This window comes from Takifugu flavidus, chromosome 12 (assembly GCF_003711565.1).
Source record: "Takifugu flavidus isolate HTHZ2018 chromosome 12, ASM371156v2, whole genome shotgun sequence".
Lineage (NCBI taxonomy): Eukaryota > Metazoa > Chordata > Actinopteri > Tetraodontiformes > Tetraodontidae > Takifugu > Takifugu flavidus.
In genome coordinates this window covers 6,573,592-6,594,016 of record NC_079531.1, presented here as the reverse complement: position 1 = coordinate 6,594,016, position 20,425 = coordinate 6,573,592, and the positions used below count along the sequence as shown (strand labels likewise).

Sequence of the window (20,425 nt, the reverse complement as noted above, 5' to 3'; positions counted from 1 at the left end):
TTATTGAATTCCATTGCTGTAATCTCACCAATAGGGGCCGCCAAATTTCAAACACTGGCTCTGGAGTTAAAACCTTTAACTCCAGATTTAAATGTCGACTGTGGAAAAGACCTGTCCAATGTCTGGACTAGGGACCCATCTGTCTATTTTCTACTGTTTTTCTAAAGGCCAAAGACAAAGAACCCTTCACGCTCACATATTCACACTCACATTCATAGCTACCCGCTAGGAACAGTGAGTTTCACCAAGGTAGAAGTGACTGAATCAAGTTTTTTTAAGGAAAAATATTTTTTTAAAGGAACTTTCCTTAGAACTGTTTTCACATCAGCCTTTAACTTCATGATGCATCTGCCCCGTGATACTTGCTAAAGCCATACTTGTGTACTAATATTGCTATTGATTCAATCTACCTCTAATAGCTGGGCAGAGACTTTCTTCTGCTGATTGCTTTTATATTGTTTGTACAATATTATCGCCTATATCGATTCTGTTATTGTTCATGCACATCGCATTTCTCCCATAATAGGACCATCAAGAACCTGGTTTGACTTGATGGCAAAGAAAATATTGTCTCTCAGTACGATCAACTTGGGGATCGTGAGGAAAGCAAATGAAAAAAAGAGTGGTGAGAAGCCAAGACACAGAGGAGAGAGGCTGGGGGGTAGGGGAGATGATTGATGCTGCGGAAGGTTCCATCTCTCAGCTGCAGGGAGGCGAGGACGGAGGAAAGACAAAGACTTTTCAGGGAGGCAGGAAGTGATTGGGTTGAAAGTCGGCGAGGGACTCGAAGAGGATGAAAATATAAAAGACGGCTCCCCGCTGGCTTACAGTAGAAGGGATGTGGGGGAAAGCCGACCAGCCTGTGGGCTCGAAAGGAAATTAAACTGGACCGACACCAGGATCACAGGGAGGAGAAACTGGCCTGTTGGACTTGGGGACGGCCTCCATCGCTCCTGTAGACCTGGTGTAAATCTGTCCCGGGGACCCTCGACTAATCTGGACACACTAGCTAACACTTACACTGTGATTTAATCCTCCAAATGCCCTCAGCACACACACACACGCACACACACACACACACACACACACACACACACACACACACACACACACACACACGAAGAGCTAGTCCCTCCGAGCTCCATGGAAACGCAGCCTGTGTTTGTTTTCCCGACAAACTCAATTAAGTCGAGCAGAAACACTACATGAGCGCGCACGCACCTCAGAACACGTGCATTTAATCGGCAAATAATCAAACAAGGCTAATTGATTTACATATTAATGCAACACTAACACGTCACCTTATTAAACTAAGCTAAATTAAAAGAAAATGCAGTTAAACAATTAAAATTAAGTGGAGAGAAACAACTTTTGCTCTGCTGTGGATCTTCCTTTCTGGCTTTTTATTGTCGTGACTGATGTTAGTTGACGATTTTTCTCATAATAGGTAACGTTCCGATGGGTTTTCCCGGCTCCGTGACATTGTGGTAACTCCCCATCGCTCTGACCTTCAGAGTCTGAGCTCTTCCAGTCACCTTTCAGAATAAATGGGAAAAAAAACCTGTCATGACACGGTCCTCCGTGGATGATACTGTTTTAAACATCACACCATCTGGCACGCCGCACCAGCTCTCCACCCCCGTCCACAAGATTGTGTACACACACAGCCAGGCACACACACAAACACACACAGACAATTTCGAGGTCTGGTAGGCCGCCTGTATCAGTCAAGCTTCCCTGGAGTCTGCTGGGCCTGCCAGCGAGCGCCATTGCTGCCATCACTCTCACATCCCCCTCCTGCAGCCACGGGGCCACAGAACCTGTCACTACCCTCGTGTGTGTGTGTGTGTGTCTGTGTGTGTTAGTGACGCTGGGCGAGGACAGGTGCTGTTAATTGCAGCCATTGCCAGGAAAGCGGGACATCTGGCACGTACGCCTTTTTGTCTGGAACATGCCATCAGAGCTGCGGCTCTCTCTCCTGTGCTTTCTGCTCTGGAACGGCTCAATTAATAATGGGATGGGGGGGAGGGGGTCCCCGAACGCAGTCATCGAGGACAGGAAGTGGAATGTCCACAGTGTTCTGAGTGGAGTGAATTGTTGGTTTCTCCATCACGGACCTTAACGGAGACACAGGAAGTGGCAGATGTCGGGGCAGACCGCCAGGTTATTCAGCTTCTCACGCAAAGAATGAGCAGATGTGCGATGTCAGAAACTCTTCCAGCATAATATTTTGTGCTCATTAATAGCACGAATGAATTCTGTATGTCACTCATGCCACTTGATGATGTCATTAAAGGTAGCCGAACTTCCGATCTAAACCTGCTGATGGTGCAGTGCAGCATCAGCAGGCTCCGAAGGCTCGCCCTCCCCAAACTAAGATGGATTAACACCTGACCTTTGAGCCTGCGGCACTTTTGCCATGTCGTTAGCACCACCCGCCTCCCCTGTGGGCCGTGATTGGAACTATAAAGTCAGCCATTAGCGCTGCGGAGTAAACCCGCAGCTTCTGTTGCGGCACAGCTCAATTTCACCTGTATGACGAGCAATAGAGGCGAGCCGCATGCATCCATAAAGCAGAGTTTATTAGACATTAGGGTGAAAATAATGCATATGCACGGCTGTATGATGAACCTGCAGACAATACGATGCATTCAGGCAGTTTTGTTTTCTTTTAACATCGATGAAAACAGCCAAAACACACACAAAAATTGGGTTGTTTTTTACTTAGTTCATCGTCACAACCATGTTTGTGTTGTCTGCAGTATGTTTAAAGGCAGACCAGAGACTTCCCTTTCCTTTCTGAGCGTTTACTTTGAAAATCTGATGACTCTGGCAGCGTCGTTGGCAGTCATTAAACACTGTGTCTTTTAATGCAAGGAGATTTTATGCCAGTGGGACGAGTCAAAATTAGCTGTTAACTGGTCGTGATTATCCGACTTTAACTTTATTTAACAGCAGTGGAGGATAAATCAGAGGATGATTAATTATTTTCCTAAAATGTGTCTTAAGGAATGAATCTAAATTACATTCCTGTGCAACAACTGAAGCCGCTACTGTCCATTAGCTGTTGGGTTTTTGGCCTTAATTACACAAAAAAGGGAAAAACTCCTCCAGTAATGATTCAAGAGAGAAAAGGAAGAGAGGATGAAGACCAAGAAGGGAAGAGTTGAAAAGAGAAAATGCGTGGCAAGAAAATACAGATCAGTGGTGGAGAACTGCAGGGAGGCAGATTGGCCTTGGTTTTGAATTGATCCGGTAAAGCCGATGCATGGAGAGCATTAACCCAGGATTAACTCCTCCCACCTCCCGACTAAACGCTCCGGCTTCCCTCCTCTCTCAGCCATCGCTCCATCACTTTCCCTCCCTTTGAAAGCTCTTCCTGGCACCGGCTGTGACTTAACACCGGCTCGCCTCACTTCATCTCGCTGGGAAGCGATTAAAGTCACGGTCCGGTTAGCCGCCGCGGGCTTCTTGTGGAACCGCCCATCGGGGCAGTGGAATCAGCCACCTGTGCAGGGCCGTGCAGAGAGCGCTGGGGGCCTCGGCTGAAGCCCTGGCAGCAGCGGGAGGGGCGCGGCGGGCCGCCTGAGTGTTCATTAAAGCAGCCAGCACCGTTCACGGGGGCCATAAAAGCAATTAATCTACACATAAACAAGCCACCGTGGCTGACGAACACAGCCACGGGCACGCAGGCATGGCAGTGGCGGTGGGGGTTGGTGGGGAGGTGCATCTCATCCCTCCCGGCTCTCTTTCTCATTATCTGATGCTGCTGCTCTGAACTGCTCAGATAAATCCAAAGATCTTAAGGTCTTTCCATCTGAAAAATCTATTGCAATCCTGCAGCTCCCAATCCTACAGACGGCTTCAATAGAAGGTCGGTAGGAATTAAAAAAAAAAAAAAGCCTGACATCAAGCTGCCAGATCAGCAACGCACAAAGGTTTACTGGAAGCCTCAGTGATGCCATCTCACAGGGTTTTCTCTTACACTTTGATGGCTGCCATTTAGGAGCATCAGTTATGTTCATCACAATGTTCAAGGAATACCAATGAGAGCGTTCCGCTAATAATGCTCTTAAGGATTAAGAACCATCTTAGTGTTTAAAGGAAAACTTGGACAGCACACTTAAAAAAAACCCTACACAGATAAACAGAAATGATGTGAAATCTAGTCAATTATGTAAGGATTAGCTCAAAATGGGATTTTAATCTACAACGATGATTTTTGGAGTAATAGGATCAAGAAGTGATCACGTAAACAGCATCAGGTGACCTGCTTCATGAAGGAGAAATCAGATTCCATTCATACTAAACCCAGTGAAGCAGTTAATCCAAGTTTGAGAAGACTTCCTCATTTAGCTACTGGCCTCCAGTGCTGAACTTTTCTGCTACCTGGGACAGTTCGTGGTGCATCTGCATTTAAAGCCCGAAGCAGAGCAGATGACAGGAGATCACGAGTCGCACGCCTTCACGCTTCTGAGTAATAATGAGACAGCTGCGATTGCCTGAGCTAAAAATAGGAGGGAGCCAGTAGATTTAATAGCAGCCATTGTTTCTCTGTGATCCAGCCTCACGGCTACACTGTAACTGGATTTTCCTCTGCGGGAGAAGCTGTAACCTTGCGGAAAATGAGCGCCCGTGTGAGCCCGCGCTGCGAAGGAAGGCTGAGGAGAGGGTGGAGGACGCAGGAAACGGAGGACGATCCACGTGCCGAAGTGGGATAATTGGAGGAATAAAACACAGAAAGTCACATCTGGATACTATGTCCCTGCCTCTCATTCTACTTCCTGTTGGCTTCTTCTTTTTAACTATAAAGTTCTTGTCTCTTTCTGAATCATAGCTATTCAACATGATGGGATGGCTTTTGCTGCCCGAATCTATTCTACAAATAATAATGCCACCTAAACTTTATTACAAATTTAGGCTTTTATGCTCATCTTTTATGCCCTATCAAAAAATAGGGGGAATAGAGCAGAAATGTTGCATGTCCTGCAGGGTCAACTAGGCCAGCAGCAACTTAAGATAATGTAAATATCCACAAGAGCACTTGGGGTAAATTTGTGTTAAGTAAATGAGGTCAAAGGGTTTTGTCCTGACACTCATTATCATTAGCATGCGAATGGAATTTCCTTTTGAATTAGCATTCTGCTAACAAAGGTGATCTATTTTCTGTTCAGACCTCTAAACATGTCACATTTAGATGTTCTGTCTCTTGTTGGAGCGAGCGGCCATCAGCTGCAGCCAATCTTGTGGAAAATAAAATGAAAACTCTGAATATTCTCGGGAGCTGTGCAGCAGTTGTGGACTCTCCAGGGCCCATTTCACCTGCCGTGTTTACGGCTCCGTGCTGAGCTATTATCTGAATTGTCTTGCCGGGCTGGCTGGCAGAGGTGTGATGAAGATGAAATTTGTTCCAGGGACGGATGTGAGCACGTTTGTGCACGCGTGTGTGTGTGATTCGGATGCATAAAGGTACTCGTGCAGAGGTTCACAACACAAACACGCGGGCAGCAAGTGGGTTCAATCAGTTTCCAGGCGTGAGAGATAAGTCATGTTTAGTGCACGTGTCTCCTCCAGCAGGACCTGTCTGACAATTAAAGCGGAGAGATCAGGAGCACGGCCATGAAGGCGTCAACTGGAGGTCATAAACACACAGAGGAAAAAAGAGGAAAAGCGGAGGGGGACGAAGGGGGGGGGGGGGGGGTCTGGGTGCCTTCCAGGATTTAAATCAACAGCCCCAGGACCACATTAATAAAAACTCAACCATAGTTCTGTAAATGTGAATGCAATTTTAGCATAAAAGCAACCTAAAAAATGAATTAATCTCACAAGAGAAGGTGTGGGCGTGTGTGTGGTGCATCCACCTGAGACTGTGACTGACAGGTACAGGCGTAACTTTCTCTAGTACTTGGTTAATGAATATTCACACAGTTTTTCTCACCGTATTTTTGATTCCAGCGTGAGTTCTCCTGCATACACCCCCACAAAGACAAAGCACACACACACACACACATACACACACACACTGAAAACTCTCACTTCCACTTGCTTGAATCGACAAATTTGGGAGCAGAGAGTTAAAAAAGGAAAAGTGAGCCGTTAGATGGAAGAATTTCCTCCTCGTGTGGGCTGACAGATGGGAGATAGCGCAGCCCGCTGGGGTGACCTTGACTAGAAACACACACTCACTCGCAGTTAACTCGCCCCAACTACAGAAATGATTCCAGTGCATTTAAAATCTTTTAGGCCCGTCACTCTGTCCATCTCCCTCAGCCAGTCAGAGAGGAAAGAGAGAAAGGAAAGGAGTGGAGGCGCATGAAAAACGAGAGTTAAGCAGGTGGTAACAAAGCAGGTTGAAGACGGCGGTCAGTCTCAGAGGCTCTGTTTGGTTGGAATCCTCTTTGCAGCCGGCACGACCGTTTTCATGCTTGTGTCTCTGAAAAACATCCTTTTTTCCTCTCTTCAAAGAACAAAATAAACAGCTTGTAATGTTTGAGATAACAGCAATGAAAACTGCACACGCGAACTATTAAAGGTTCGTCTTCCGGGAGGGAACCGTTGCCAAACGCGGTCCGTTCCTTTAGCCGCGCTCATGTGCGCGCTAGTTCAGACGGAGGTTGACTTTCATCGCCCTTCTCTTCTGACATGAAACGACGAGGAGAGGACGGGAGGAGGGGAGGAGGCGGCGTTCGAAGGGGGGTCAGAACTGCCTTCAACCCTTCCTGTACGGAGGCTTAATTCATCTTTTAGTATTTACTGCTTCCTGACTTATATACAGGTATATTCTCATTTACACATAATATATACCGCATATAACCTGTATTTGGAGTAACTGGGAAGCAAAGGTGAAGGCATGATCGAGAGAAAAAGCCCGCAGGCTGGTGTTGTGTTCTGCCGTAACTGCTTTAATGAAAGCTCCCTCACACACAGAGGGAAACAAACACACAACAGAGGTACGTTGTGGAGGTAATGGACTTGGTAATTGCTTAGCAACAGGCAATGGCAGCACCACCTGTCTACCAAGGTACCCACTGAAGGTCAGCATGTGTGCAGGCGTCTGTGTCCTTTTGCTACATATTGAGTACCATAATACTCGGTCTACTAGCAAAGTGAGGACATTTTTGCAAAGTGGGGCCATTTTGGCGGGTCCCTACAACTTCAACGAACTGTTTCAGGATCAAAACCTGGTTTTATTGTTGGGATTAGGGTCAGGGTTAGTTAGTTGGGTTGACACATGGGAAATGTATTATATCTGTGAAAGTCCCTACAAAGTCTCCTCTTCCTCTTCTACTTCATCTTAGTTAGCGAGCATAGTGAAGCATGCCTCGGAGTGATGGTTGCCCTCGGCAAAGATGCTTCACTTTACCGTCCTCTTTTTTCGCCCCCAGCTCTCATCCCTCCTTTATTGTCCTCCTGCTCTGATGCCCCTGAGTTATGTCACATGACACGCTGTGATCCCTCTATATCACCCTCTGACAAACCTCCCCACACAGGTTTGTAGGTCCATGCGTGTCAGTGAGAGACCTTGAGGGTGGACTTGATTTTCAGTCCTGGAAGACGGTCGAGAGAAAGACGGAATTACGAAATGCCCACGGGACGACGGACAAGATTTTGATTTTTCCATCAAAAAACGGGAGTGGGACTAAAAAAAGCCAGGAAGAAATGAGAGAAAGGACGAGATCACAGTCGGAGTAAATAATACATGCGTTTCGTTTATGAATCCCCTCCAGGATGACGGGACTGTTCAGGGTTACGACCGCCGCGAACGGCACAGAAGTAAATGGAGGTGAGAGGCACTGGGCTCTAGCGCACCTGCTCATGCCGCGCCGTCATCGCCGCTGTAATGAGAAAACTGCATCTGACAGCACTGACGTGAACGCGTCCCGGCCTCTGGTCGGCGTGGATGAGCCGAGCGGATGCATGTGACCACAGAGGTCTGCAATTAATGCCTGACGGCTGTCTGAAGTGTCTCGCTTTCCTTCTTGTTTAATCAATTCGAGGTGAGAAATAATTGCCTCGAACTGTTCCCGGAGCTGTCGATTAGGTCCTTAAAAACAATTTCAAGTTAAGTAAACTGTTCAGAGCCTCAAAATAGTCTGCATCCAATGTGATACAGTCCTTCCCTTCACCCAAACTGGCAAATCCACGACCGATTTAGCAAAGATCTACTCAGTGGAAGAGAATCGAGGGGTGACGAAGGTCATTGGTTCCATCCCACGCCCCTGCTGTCCACTGTCAAAACTGCTTCCAAAGTTGCCTCTCTTGCGAATGCAGGCGCCATCGACTGTTTTTCATGGTGAATAGCTGACAATGTAGCAATCTTACCTCAATTTACACAATTTAACGAGGTAACCACCAGCCAAATAACAGAATAGAAAAAAGGGGTGATGTTCTAACAAAAACACGGTGGTTGGGCAATAAAATAAGCAGTGGTTCGCTCTTTGAGACAGACTGCCTCATCCTCTCCACCAGTCATTTCTATGGAAACATTCTGTCTACGGTTCCCCTCATCCTCTTCTTCCCCCTCCTCCTCCTCTTTCTCCTCCTCCTCCTCCTCCTCCTCCTCCTCCTCCACTTCCCCTACACCTTGACACTGCCAGGTTTCTCTGGAGACATTTCGGTTTTCATTGTTTGCCTATTTTTTTGACGCTGACACGACAGGAGTCTGGAACCGACCCCGGGGGAATACTAATAGAGGAGAGCCGGTCCGGGAAACAGAGAGAGGTCAGAGCGGCGCCGGGAGATGGAGACGGGGTGAGACAAAAGGGAGAGTTCACCATCAGTGAACGATGGAGGCGGGGGGAGCAAAGCGAGATGAAAATCTAAATTAAACACAGAGAGGTGAGATATCGACAGCGGTGGCACCAGAGGGAGAACAAAAAAGAGACAAATGAGAAGTGTGTGCACTTTAGAGATAACAATCATATTCACACATGGACAGTTCTGGGATCTGATGTCTTGATCCAGGACATCCAAGCAGACCATGATTCCACCTATAAGATCAGTTTTCCAGCATGTAAAGGTCTTTTAAAACAGTGACGTGTTCTAAGGGGATCTGGGTTGGCTCAGCTGACATTTGAGGGAATTTTGCAGCTCTCGACATTTTGGCTAAAGTGGTTTTAATCCCAACAGCCCATCACCACTAAACCTATCAGTTAAATGTCCAATTAGCATACGAGTCATTCAAAGGAGGCGAGTGTAGAAGGGCTCTAATTCATCCTAGAAGGTTAACAAAACACTCCAATTAAACCATGAAATAAAACCAAACGTCTGCATTTTAATTCCATTTCTTGCTAAATTTGTGCAAAGAGAGAACCTGAAATCATGGCCAAATACTTCTGCAAGCAGTACGAGTGTGTGTGTGTGTGTGTGTGTGTGTGTGTGTGTGTGGTGCTTAAACAGTGTGTTAAGCTTAGTCAAACTGAAAGGGCAGGAGAGACAGAGGTGGGATTGGACAGAGAGGGATGAAAGTGTTTTCCTGCCTGAATGAATAATTCAATTGCAGCGGAAGCGTCAGCAGAACAAAGCCTCTCTGCTCTTTACGCCCCAAACATAAGCGCCCATACGGGACCCTTATGCACGTCAAACAAGGCCTGCCGAGCACCCGATTCTTTTGGTGGAACATGGCTGGACTATGAGCAGCGGCTCCTCGTGCACGTCTCTCCGTCCAGGAAGGGCAAGCGTCATTACACCTCGAGGGGAGGAGTCGTGAAATGGATTCTTCTGTCAAAGGTGCGGCGTCAAATTCTAAAGACTCCGGCTCACAGTCATCCGTATTGATGCTTCTGTAACGCTTGGAAGTGCTGACCCTCTCTTTCTGCCATTTCTCTCCTCGCTGGTCTTGTCTGCTACAAACCAATTTTCAGGCTCATTAATCCCATAATGTAAATTCCCTCACAAACAACTCCAGTCCCACCAAACTACTGAATATAACCTTCCACACGTGCAGATGTCGCATATATTAACATTCTTTCTATTTACCCACTCCTACAGCTGGGATTTCCCATCGTCCCTCTCCAAACCCCCCTGCCTCATCCTACCCAAGCTTTCCTTCCTCTCCCCGTCCTTTTCTTTGTCTTTGCCGTCTCCTCTCAAATGGCCTTGCGGTCTTTCCATCTTTCCCAACCCAGTGCAGCTCCCTCCCTCGTTTTTCGTCTTCGACACATTTACCCATCAGTCTTTGCACCTCCAACAGCTCGTCTTGTCTCCGTCCTCTGACGGATAGCTTTTTAGCTGTTAGCATCTCATTGGCCTCATTTTGCACTGAAGTTCATAGCAACTATTCAGCCCTGAAGCGGGACAGAAGCAGAGGATGGGGAGAAAGACGGAGGAGGATGAAGGAGCAGTCGAAGGGAGAGTGTTCCGCGGTGCGTCGAGGGAAATGGAGACAGGTGGCAGGTTGGATAGCTGCTGACTGACTGATGTTCAGGGCAGAAGGAGATTAAAGCAGAGCCAAGAGAAAACGGAGGGAGAGTAAACAAAGACGAAGAGGGGAGCAGAGATTGAACATTTTAGGAAGAAGAGGAAGCAACATGAATGATGGCTTTCCAAAGCCGCCATAAATGGCATGAACATGGTAGCGGCCCTGGTTGGCCTTTCTCTAAAGTCCTAAGAAATTGAGACAGCAGGTCCTGCACTGAGCCGCTCCACGTGGGAAAGACAAAGAGCTGGAAAATCCAATGCCTGTTGTTGGACTTTAAGAGGAAGGTGGAGAGAAACCTCGCAGACAAGGAGACAGAAGGATTTGAACCTACAACCTTCAGGCTGGGGTGCAGCAGTGCCAATGTGAACATGTGCATCCCAACTGAGAACGTTCATAATCTCTCTATTGGCGACCATCAATACCGCATAGGCTGACGGCGTCGCCGAGGAGAGCCGAAGCCAATAAAGACCCTCTGGAACATCTGTCCAAGTCATTTAGATAAATGTTGAACAGGGAGATGAATGTAGAATGGAGACGTATCTCTGCCTGTGTCACTCAATGGCTCATTATTCAAATCCAGCGCGCTTGATTAAACTGCACCAGCTTCATTGTGTTGGCGGTGAAGGGCGCGCACGTCTGGGGTGGGGGGTGGTCCTCAGCTGCCATGTCCTCACCCGTGCTCCTCGCTGATAAGCTCCACTGCTTATCTGTGGAATGTGAATGACTGAGTGCGACAGGTGGTGTGTGTGTGTGTGTGTGTGTGAGAGAGAGAGAGTGAGTGTGTGTGTGTCCACTCCGCAAACGAAAAGAGCAATTTCATAAAACCCCAATTTAAATGTATACATTTGCCATCCCATCCATCTGTGTGTGAGTGTGTGTGTGTGTGTGTGTGTGTGGGGGGGGTCTCATGTGTCTAGAAAATATCTAACAGTTCTTAAAAAATGTCTGTGGGAATATTCTGACCTAAAATATAAGCATTTTCACACACACACACACACACACCACACACACACACACACACACACACACACACACACACACACACACACACACACACACACACACACACTTCCCTCCACACCTCTGGGGGTAGAGAGCCTCCAATCAACTCAATGTTCTAGTTTTTGGAACCAGAAGAGTGAAGAACATGAACCTCTCCACACAGAGAAGCTCCAACCTGGAACCAAACTCAGAACCTTCTTGTTAGGAAGCAGCAGTTTTAACAGACCTCAACTGTTAAAGTTTATTTTCTGTTCTGCTCCAACAGATGATATAAATAGCGGCAGGTCACACCTGACATCCACCTAAAGTGACAGTCGTAGAACTTGTTAATCTAATAAGTAATTGCAGACACATTTAACGGAGGTTTTCCTACGTGTTATCAGTTCAGGACACACTGGCTGTGGTAATATGGGTGGAAATTGCCTCGCACAATTACAAACTGGATCGTTATCGGTGTTTTATAGGTATATTAGTCACGCGACCTGATGGTGGAGTTAATGAGCCGGTGGCGATGGCGTTAGCTGCTGCTTATCAGTCGGTAAACTGGTGAAGAGGTAAGACCTAATTAAAATCAGTGTGGCCGTTGCCTCAGTTAATAAAAATAAAAACGAAACATGCTGTAACCGGTTCCCAGCAACAGGAGGCAGCGAATCTCCAGATGGGCGTTTTGGACACGCACACGCAAAAGTTTTCAGACTATCCAAGTTTGACATGAATACTGCAGATAAGATTTTCTCATCTTTTAATCTTCCTCCCTCATGGAAAAGAGTCGGGAAAAACTGCCCTGAAACGTGAAAGTGGCCCTCCCTTCTGAAGCGAGCTGCCACAGCAGCGCCCCTCTTTGAAGTTCCCAGGTCGGCTTTTATTCATCACAATATAGAAATATAGTGAAATATCCGGTCCCGTTTTTGACCAGTGAAGTTGTCGGGATGATGTCACATTGGAGCAACATGGAGAAAATCCAATTTGATGGGATTCAGCTTTTTATGCCTCTGATGATAATTCTGGTTTGGAATGTTTTGATGTAGAATTGGTATAAAAATAATCACAAACTCCAGAGACTAAAAGTTTTTGACAAGAACATCTCGGAAGGCAGCGTTCGGGTTTATTTTCAACTCCACGGGAACATAAATGAACTCGGTCCATCTCTGCTGGAGGAAAACTGGAGAAACTGTTTCCCAGGTAACCGCAGGACAGGATGGACGTGAGGGTCAGACTGTGGGAGGAGGAGGGGAACTCAGGGTACAGCAGGATGGAGACAGATGAGAAGAAACTGCCATAATCAAACCGGGGGGGCTCACGAGGACATTTGGAGGATAAGGAGAAAATTGACAAGGTTTAAAGTAAATCTAGCAGGCGAGGGTAGAGACGGAGACAGTCGGCGTCACCTTGTGAAGGTAGATTTACATATTTAGCAGAACAGTTCACTAAAGCGAACGTGATCTTTTTATTTCTCTAGGTGTAGAGAGCATCCAAGAAAAGCAGCAGGAGGGGCAGCGAGTTCTGCACCCACCCTATAAAAGTCACACCAATTAAAACCTTTTTTAAAAATATCATTTTGCCACCTTCATCTTCACTTTAAAGTGATCCTCCTGTTTAGAAGAACATCTTTATTTGTTTGGCACCACCGTTACCAAAAATGCACTTTGTCATTCACACACGCCATGAACAGAAGGGTGTTGGTTCAAGGCTGATCAGCTTTTAACAGACTGTTGCAATGTTTTGTTGTGACTAGAACTGTCTGATGTGAGCAGCTTCAAAGAAAATGACTTTTGGTCAGCGTGTTTAAAGCAGAGATAGATTAAAACAAAGGGACATGTATGTGATACATGACATATAAACCAAAGATGTAGAGCAAGAGGCACTAATGTTAGCATAGCATTAGCCTCCTGTAATAAACGTGTCATTTTTTTTAAGGATTAAGTAGATTTTTTCAACATGATGAAAATAAAATTGTAATTGTATATACAGTTATATACAAAATACAAATAGTAAAAAGGGAAAATGGTTATGCATGTAGATGTTACAAAATCCATATTGAAGTTGTGCTTAAACAACTTTAAGTGTAAAAATGCAGCCTAAATTGTGATCAACAGTTTGGAAGCTGATGATATTGAATTTAATTTTGTCCTATTGGCTTTTTTAAAATTGATTCATAAATTGATAACATAGCAAAGGTTTCCTCCAGCGTCATAAATGTGTGGTCTGATGTCACTTTCATTTACTTAAATAAATCTTCTCGGAGAAATTAAACACTCTGTGTTTAACTGGGGATTTATTATCCTGACGTCTATATTTAAGCTCCTTTTTTTTTTAAAACAAAGACTGGCTCATCCACTTCCAAAAGACGTTAAGATGGAGGAGGCGGGGGCCACGGGAACACCTGGAGCTGCTTTGGCTCTTTAACAAAAAAAAAAAATCAACCCACTTTGACGTAAAACTCCAATTACACACGCTCATAAACGCCCGCTGCACTAAATCAACATCCTTAAAGGGGCGGAGAGGTGGGCATGTGTTGAAAGAGCGAGGGCCTCCATGAAAGAGAATGCATCAACTTTTGGCCCCCCAGCGGTTCCGGGCTTCTTCTAATTCGAAGGGAAAATGAATGTGCTGCTAATGACCATCTGTACACACACACACGTATGTGCACACACGTACTCGTGCAACGTCAGATTTATGTTGAGCAATAAGGAATGCTTGGGGGTCATAAAGCCAACGTCAGCACATATACGCACGCAACACACCCGTGTGCACAACACGCTTGCGTCCTTGTCAGCTTGACCTGTTTTACATACGTGTCTTTTCAACCGACCGGACGCCATTTAAATCATCCACCGTTACTGTACGCAGATGCCAAATTTACACCTCTGCTTTGAAAGCACGCCTGCCAAGGGAGGGGTCGACCCTGCAGGCAACCGCTGCAGAAAAGTGTGTGTGGCGTATGCGAGTGTGTGTAAAGGCAGATAGGAAATCAAGAGATGGTGAAGAACAGGAAATGTACTGTAGTGAGGGATGAAAGACAAAGATAGCCCAGAGACAGGAGCTTCCTGCAGAGCTTGGTGCTGATAAACCCGTCCTGAGTCTGTCCATGATGTAAACGAAGCCGCGACGGCATCGCTGCTTTGTCCCGTCTTTACACTCGCTCGAGGTTGTCTGGATGGTTCCTCTGCTGCAGAGAAATGCTAAGCTATGCAGGAGAGGCAGCGGTAGGAGTGATCAGGTGAGGGCTCAGGGACAGAGGCGGTGATATCGGACTGTTGGGTCAAGGTGGAAGCACAGAGGTTCTGCGGAAGGGCAAAGGTACAGATAAACATGGGCCGATAGCGTAGATGTTAGCACTGAATCCAAGTCCTTCCGCAACTAAACCACAAAATGGGTGCTGCGAAGAAATGTTACTGGATATATCTCACATGTTTAGCAGCTTTACCGTCCTTCTATATATCCGTCGCCTTTAAAACGGAGCTCAGGCTGCAACACCAAAAGCTGCTGACTCGGCACAAACCCGTCCATGCATCTCCTGCTCCTCTGTAACATCACTTAAGAAAAAAAAAGGGCAACAAAAATCAGCTCCTACTGAAATAAACTCATCCACCATCTTCTGACAGTGCTGTGGCCTCAGACATGGAGGCGCGGACCTTTATTCCCGAATTCAGCAGGATATAAAATCGGAGCAAGGCCACAGCCTCGGAGATTCTGACAGGTCCATCCGTTTTCCCCTAATTTATGTTTGGCCTCAGCTTGGATAATAATTTAGTCTCTGTTGCTCTGACCCATCTGACATTGCACGCCTACATCAACACTTCAGCTTGTTTTGACACATGACTCTAGACCTCTACAGAATCCAACTTCAAATTCATTTATTTCCCCATCTTTGGAAAAGATGATGCATGTTTTCCTCCAATCCGTCAGGCTTGGGGAGTTAGATACGAGCCTTCTGTTGACATTAGACGTTAGAAGTCAGCGCAAAAACTACCCAAAAAGGCAGCTTTTCGCCTACGCGCGACACCTAAGACCACCCTGGTCTGGAGGTGCGCTTCATATCTGTGGTGATAAATGTCAGTCAGTGACCTTCTATTGCTGGATAGACTGGTGGAGGAGTGTGGGGAGGTCTGACCTGTGTCTGGCTGTCCCTGCGGAGGCCACATTGAGAAGCATCATAAGCAGAGGAACGGCAGCAAGGGGGGTGCTGACAGACCAATAAATCAATTCTCAGTGACATTCAGCGACATGAGGCTGGGTGAATAGGTTTTCCAGGACAGGGAGAGGTACCGACTCCACAAACCTTACGGTTCATTTAGGGAGTGGGGGCAAAGTCTCGGACCTCCTGGGGGTCAGGTAACATGTTCTCAGTCAGCATACATGACTATTTATGGTCAGAATAAAATAGAAATAATCAAAAGTTGATCCGTTTACCTTATTTTTATGTCTAGATTTTATCATTTGCCCCCCCTTTGAGTACCACAAGCCTCTCCTCCAGGCACCGTCTGCAAATTTGCCCTCGAGAGATAGCCTACAGCTGCATGTAAAGGTCACTCATTAATCCCAAACACCAGCATCTGTGGCTCCATTCCACCCATTTAGCACAATTACCCAGTCCATAAGGCAACAAAATATTGTTTGGATGATATGTGCATAAAACCCCCCACCACACACTGGCAGTAGAACTACAGCTAGTTGGCAGGTAGCAACAGCAACCACAATTATACAGCACTCCTGACTTAAATTAGAAGGCAAACGAGCTGTGTGTGGCCTCCTCATCTATAATGCAGCAGTGGAAGCTCGGGTATATCGGCAGCAGCGGAATATTCTGGGATCATCGGCTCACACATTGGGAAGTGTGCATGAATACATTCATGCATAAGTGTCAGAGCGTACGCAGGTATAGGAGCTCATGTAAATACTGTTCATACGTGTAAACAAGACCCGGGAAAATCAATATCACTGCTCTCACACACAGATGACAGAGGGAGCTTTGGAGAGAGAACAGGATGTGATGATGCTTTAGACAGGGGTCGGAGGAAACGGCAAAGCTGAAGATGTCCTGTTGGGGAACAGAGGTGAGAGGAGACCAGAATGTTGGTAAATACGTAGTTCCTTTACAGTTCTTGACATTTCCCTTTGCAGCAAAGATTGCAGGCATATTGAGATTCTTCGAAGTTTATGTTATTGTTCCTGTTATAAATCATGACCCATGGCGCATCTAATATCTAATTCATTTTTCCTGCCCCACAATCACTCTGTCAGGTCTGAGATTGGACCAGATTACAGCTTGTTTGGTGTTATTATGTGCGCGCAGACGTCACCTTTGTCAACCCTTTTCGGTTTGTCTAATTTTAGCAAAGTTAAATTAAGAACCTCTAAAACAACGTTGGTATTTTTATGCCTCTCACATGCAAAGAGAGAGGATGGGAGGACTTTAGAAAGAGGGGCTGGGGGGGGGGGGGTAATTGAGTCGATAAAATCTATGGTTTCTTCTTTTCCTTTATTAAATTTGACTATATCAAATGTAAAATCTAAGATATTAAAAACTGCCTTGAGAAGAAACTTGCCTATATATTGAATTCTGCACTTTCAATATGCAAATGTGTGTAGTCGCACATACGTTTGCATTAATGAGGCTGAACACACGCTCAGCAGCAGAGACGCGTGGTGATTTAAACAGCGTTATTAAAAGCAATATCCGCCCTTTCTACAGTGTTATTGGCTTCATTATGGAAAAGTTGCCAGTGTTCCGACATCCTTCAGTCCCTAGTTTTCTAGTTTTCTGGGCTTTTACGCTGCTCTACATTGTTATTGCTCCTATATGACAACCACTGAGAGACTGTAGGAGGAGCAGCAGAAGCTAATATATGACATCATCCTACAGAATAAATGTTTAACTGTAAAGCCACTCCCAAACCTCTCTCTCATACACACACCATTATGATCACACAGCTATAACAGTAACTCATGAGCGGTCATTAAATGCAACACAGTGGCTACACTGTACTTCCTGTTAGCTGTGACTAATCGGGCAACTTGAAATTGCTTCCGAGATATTTGTGCAGATTTGTCACATTCCCTCTGCAAAATAATCCAAAATGTCATCTGGGCCATCAGCGCTCTTGTGTCTTTAGGGCAATTATTTGTGATCCTGTGTTGGGTCGATCTTGGCGTCTGTACGATAACTGTACCAGTAAAACCCGTCAGCTCTTTGGATAACAAAGTTGTCTTGGACATCGTTTTTAGTTGGTTGCTCAGAAAAACTGATCTGGTTCCTTCAAAATAAAGTTTTCCGTGATATTGGATCTGAACCGCCATTAAAATGTTGGCACATCTGCCTATTTTATTGCTTTGTAATGGACTTAAGACTAGTATAAAATACTTCCGTGATGCTACTTTAGCTATTATGGTCTGTGCATTTTGGGATAAAACTCCGTGATGCATACAGTTCATGTTACGTGGTTCAGTTTGTGCCGGTCTTCTTTTTATAGCCAATATTACCACATCCTGGCAGCAAACCAGTTGCTCAAAACACGAGGTGGGTGACCCTTGTCCTCGAATCAGTCGTGGAAACAGACAAGCAAAACTAGGCAAAAAAGTAAACTTCAGTGTCCACAAGGTCAAAAACTTCTCAAAGATCTCACAGTCCACGTTCGAACTGGGAATCATGACATTCCCACTGAAAGAGATAGTACCATTTGAGTCAAGGTTGCGTTGATGGATTCATCAAAGACAAAAGGTGGGGCTTCAAAGCAAAAGACCTTGGGTGGGATGATTCCACAATGCTGTAGAAGTCTGGCTTTAGTGTAACACCTTTATCATCCTGCCTTTCTCCACTTTGATCTTTCTTTTAAGAACAAATTCCCATCGGGCACATAAAAGTCAAGGACAAAATCTCCCGCCTTCATCCCACAATGACCCACGGATCAAAGCAAGTTGGCAAGGACCAGCCAGGAATCAAACGTCCCATCTATAAATCCACCCACAGGAGAACTCTTGACGCACATGTCTGGTATCATGATGACATGCTTGCACGCTCACAAAAATTGGAGGCTGGTTAGTTAAAGGTTAGCGTTGCAGAAAGTGACCTTGATTCCACAGCCCACGGGTTCTTCGCCTCGGAAGTATCGATCGGACATGAAAGAAGCCCCGTGGTCGCAGACCTGGGGTGGTGATGGAAATGAGATGGAAATTCAGCCTGGAGCACATCTTGTGATTTGTGCTCATAGCTCGATTAAGAGCCCACTGGAATTAAACCAGGCACGCCTTTGCTGTCTCATATATTTAGGAAAAAACAGGAAACTGGGCGGATTGGCTGGAAAACATAGTGGAGGATAAAACAAGCTGTTCCAGAAGAAACTGCTGTTGTTGAAGTTGTTATCTGCATGCTTGACTGTTAAATGCACCAAACTGGAGAGCCTGGAGAAGGAGAATAGGGAACATGGATGAACTACAGCAGCATAGCTTAATTTCTAAGGTGCCCTTTGTTGGAGTGGAGGGACAGTTCTTCTTCACTCTTCTTCATTTCATCAAAGTTGTAACCACAGACACTCCTGTCATCGCCCGCAGCTCCACTCCGAGTGTGCGTGTCCATGCGAGGGACGTCATGTTCTCCACAGTGTAAAAAGAATCGCTTCATCGTGAGATCCTGGTGGGAGCACTTACAGGGTGTCTTCGCAGTTTAGGTAATAAGGGGAAAAAATGCAGCTTTTGAGTTCCCCCAACAGTGTAGATCCCACCCTCCGCTCTGGATTGCTACACTCTGACCACCTGCTCTCCACCAGCCCAGTACACACAGCAGGAACACTGTAGGGGTGGATTATGGAGCCTCTGATCTGGCTAACAGACAGTAAACGCTGGAAGGACAAGGGGATCCATGTGTGTGTGTGTGTGTGTGTGTGGTGTGTGTGTGTGTGTGTGTGTGTGTGTGTGTGTGTGTGTGTATGTGTGTATGTGTGTGCGTGTGTGTGTGACAGAGAAGGGCTGAGGGAAAGGCGGGGACTACTCCACAGGTTTCATATCCTAGCAGGTCGGAAAGGCGATCCACCCTGAACCCACTTCTGCCCTTTTCTATCTCTTTCTTCTCCAGGGAGCTCATTACAGAAGGTGGGCACTGAGTTCTGGGGGATGGGGGGGGGGGGGGTGTCAAACCCTGAGGAGGGAGGGGGCAAATGATGGCAAGGGAAGCAGCAGATGAACACAGTGGATGTGTGCGTGTTTTTGTTCACGTCATGTCAGCTAAATGCCACATTGTGTGGATAATCCACCAATAAACTAACAATCGGAAGCTTGGATGGGTGTGTGTGTGTGTGTGTGTGTGTGTGTGGGGGGGGGGGGTCGCTGGGAGTTATGGCATGAAATACCTCAGTAACCCTTCGGAGCCTTGATCTGTCCATACAGGACAAATATCACACTTCAGCTGAGTATAGCTCACTCTGCTGAATGAGTCTCTGATCTGGAGTTATTATCAACCTCATAATCACTTTAAAATCCACCTTTTCACTTCTGAGCGATCCCCAAACTCCCCCTTGCAGCAGCCGTTCTGCACCGTCTCCTCCTCATGGGAAATCAGCTCGCTCCTTTACTCATTTCTTCACACAGATATGATAAATCTCAAAGATATCGTCCCAACCGGCTGTTTTTTTTCCTTTTTTTAACAGAATCAATGGCTATTTCACAGTCTTTTTTCATCGGTGGACTGCCTGAATGCGAGGGTGTGGAAACTGTGTTCAGCATATTAGGATACTTTTAATTAAAATCAGAATCCAAGGTATACAAATTCATTCTAATACTGGATTCATGAATTACAGGCTGTGAACAGGATTATAAAATTATTATATAAATCAATCATTGTAGGGTTACTTTAGCTCTTGGAATAAACTATCCTATTTTTAAGTTACAATTCCCATATAGGTTTATATTTGTACTAGCAATAATATTAATAAAAGACATAGATTCAAATATTACTGACTTAAGGAAATAGTGTGTTTACCTAGAAATCGGACTACACCTGGTGCTCAA

At 45.8% G+C, this 20,425-nt stretch overlaps 1 protein-coding gene across 2 annotated transcripts in view; it reads right to left on the bottom strand.

Moving 5' to 3' along the window:
- schip1 (schwannomin interacting protein 1) overlaps positions 1 to 20,425 on the bottom strand; it is a 113,904-nt gene that overhangs the window by 83,195 nt on the left and 10,284 nt on the right. The window lies entirely within an intron of this gene.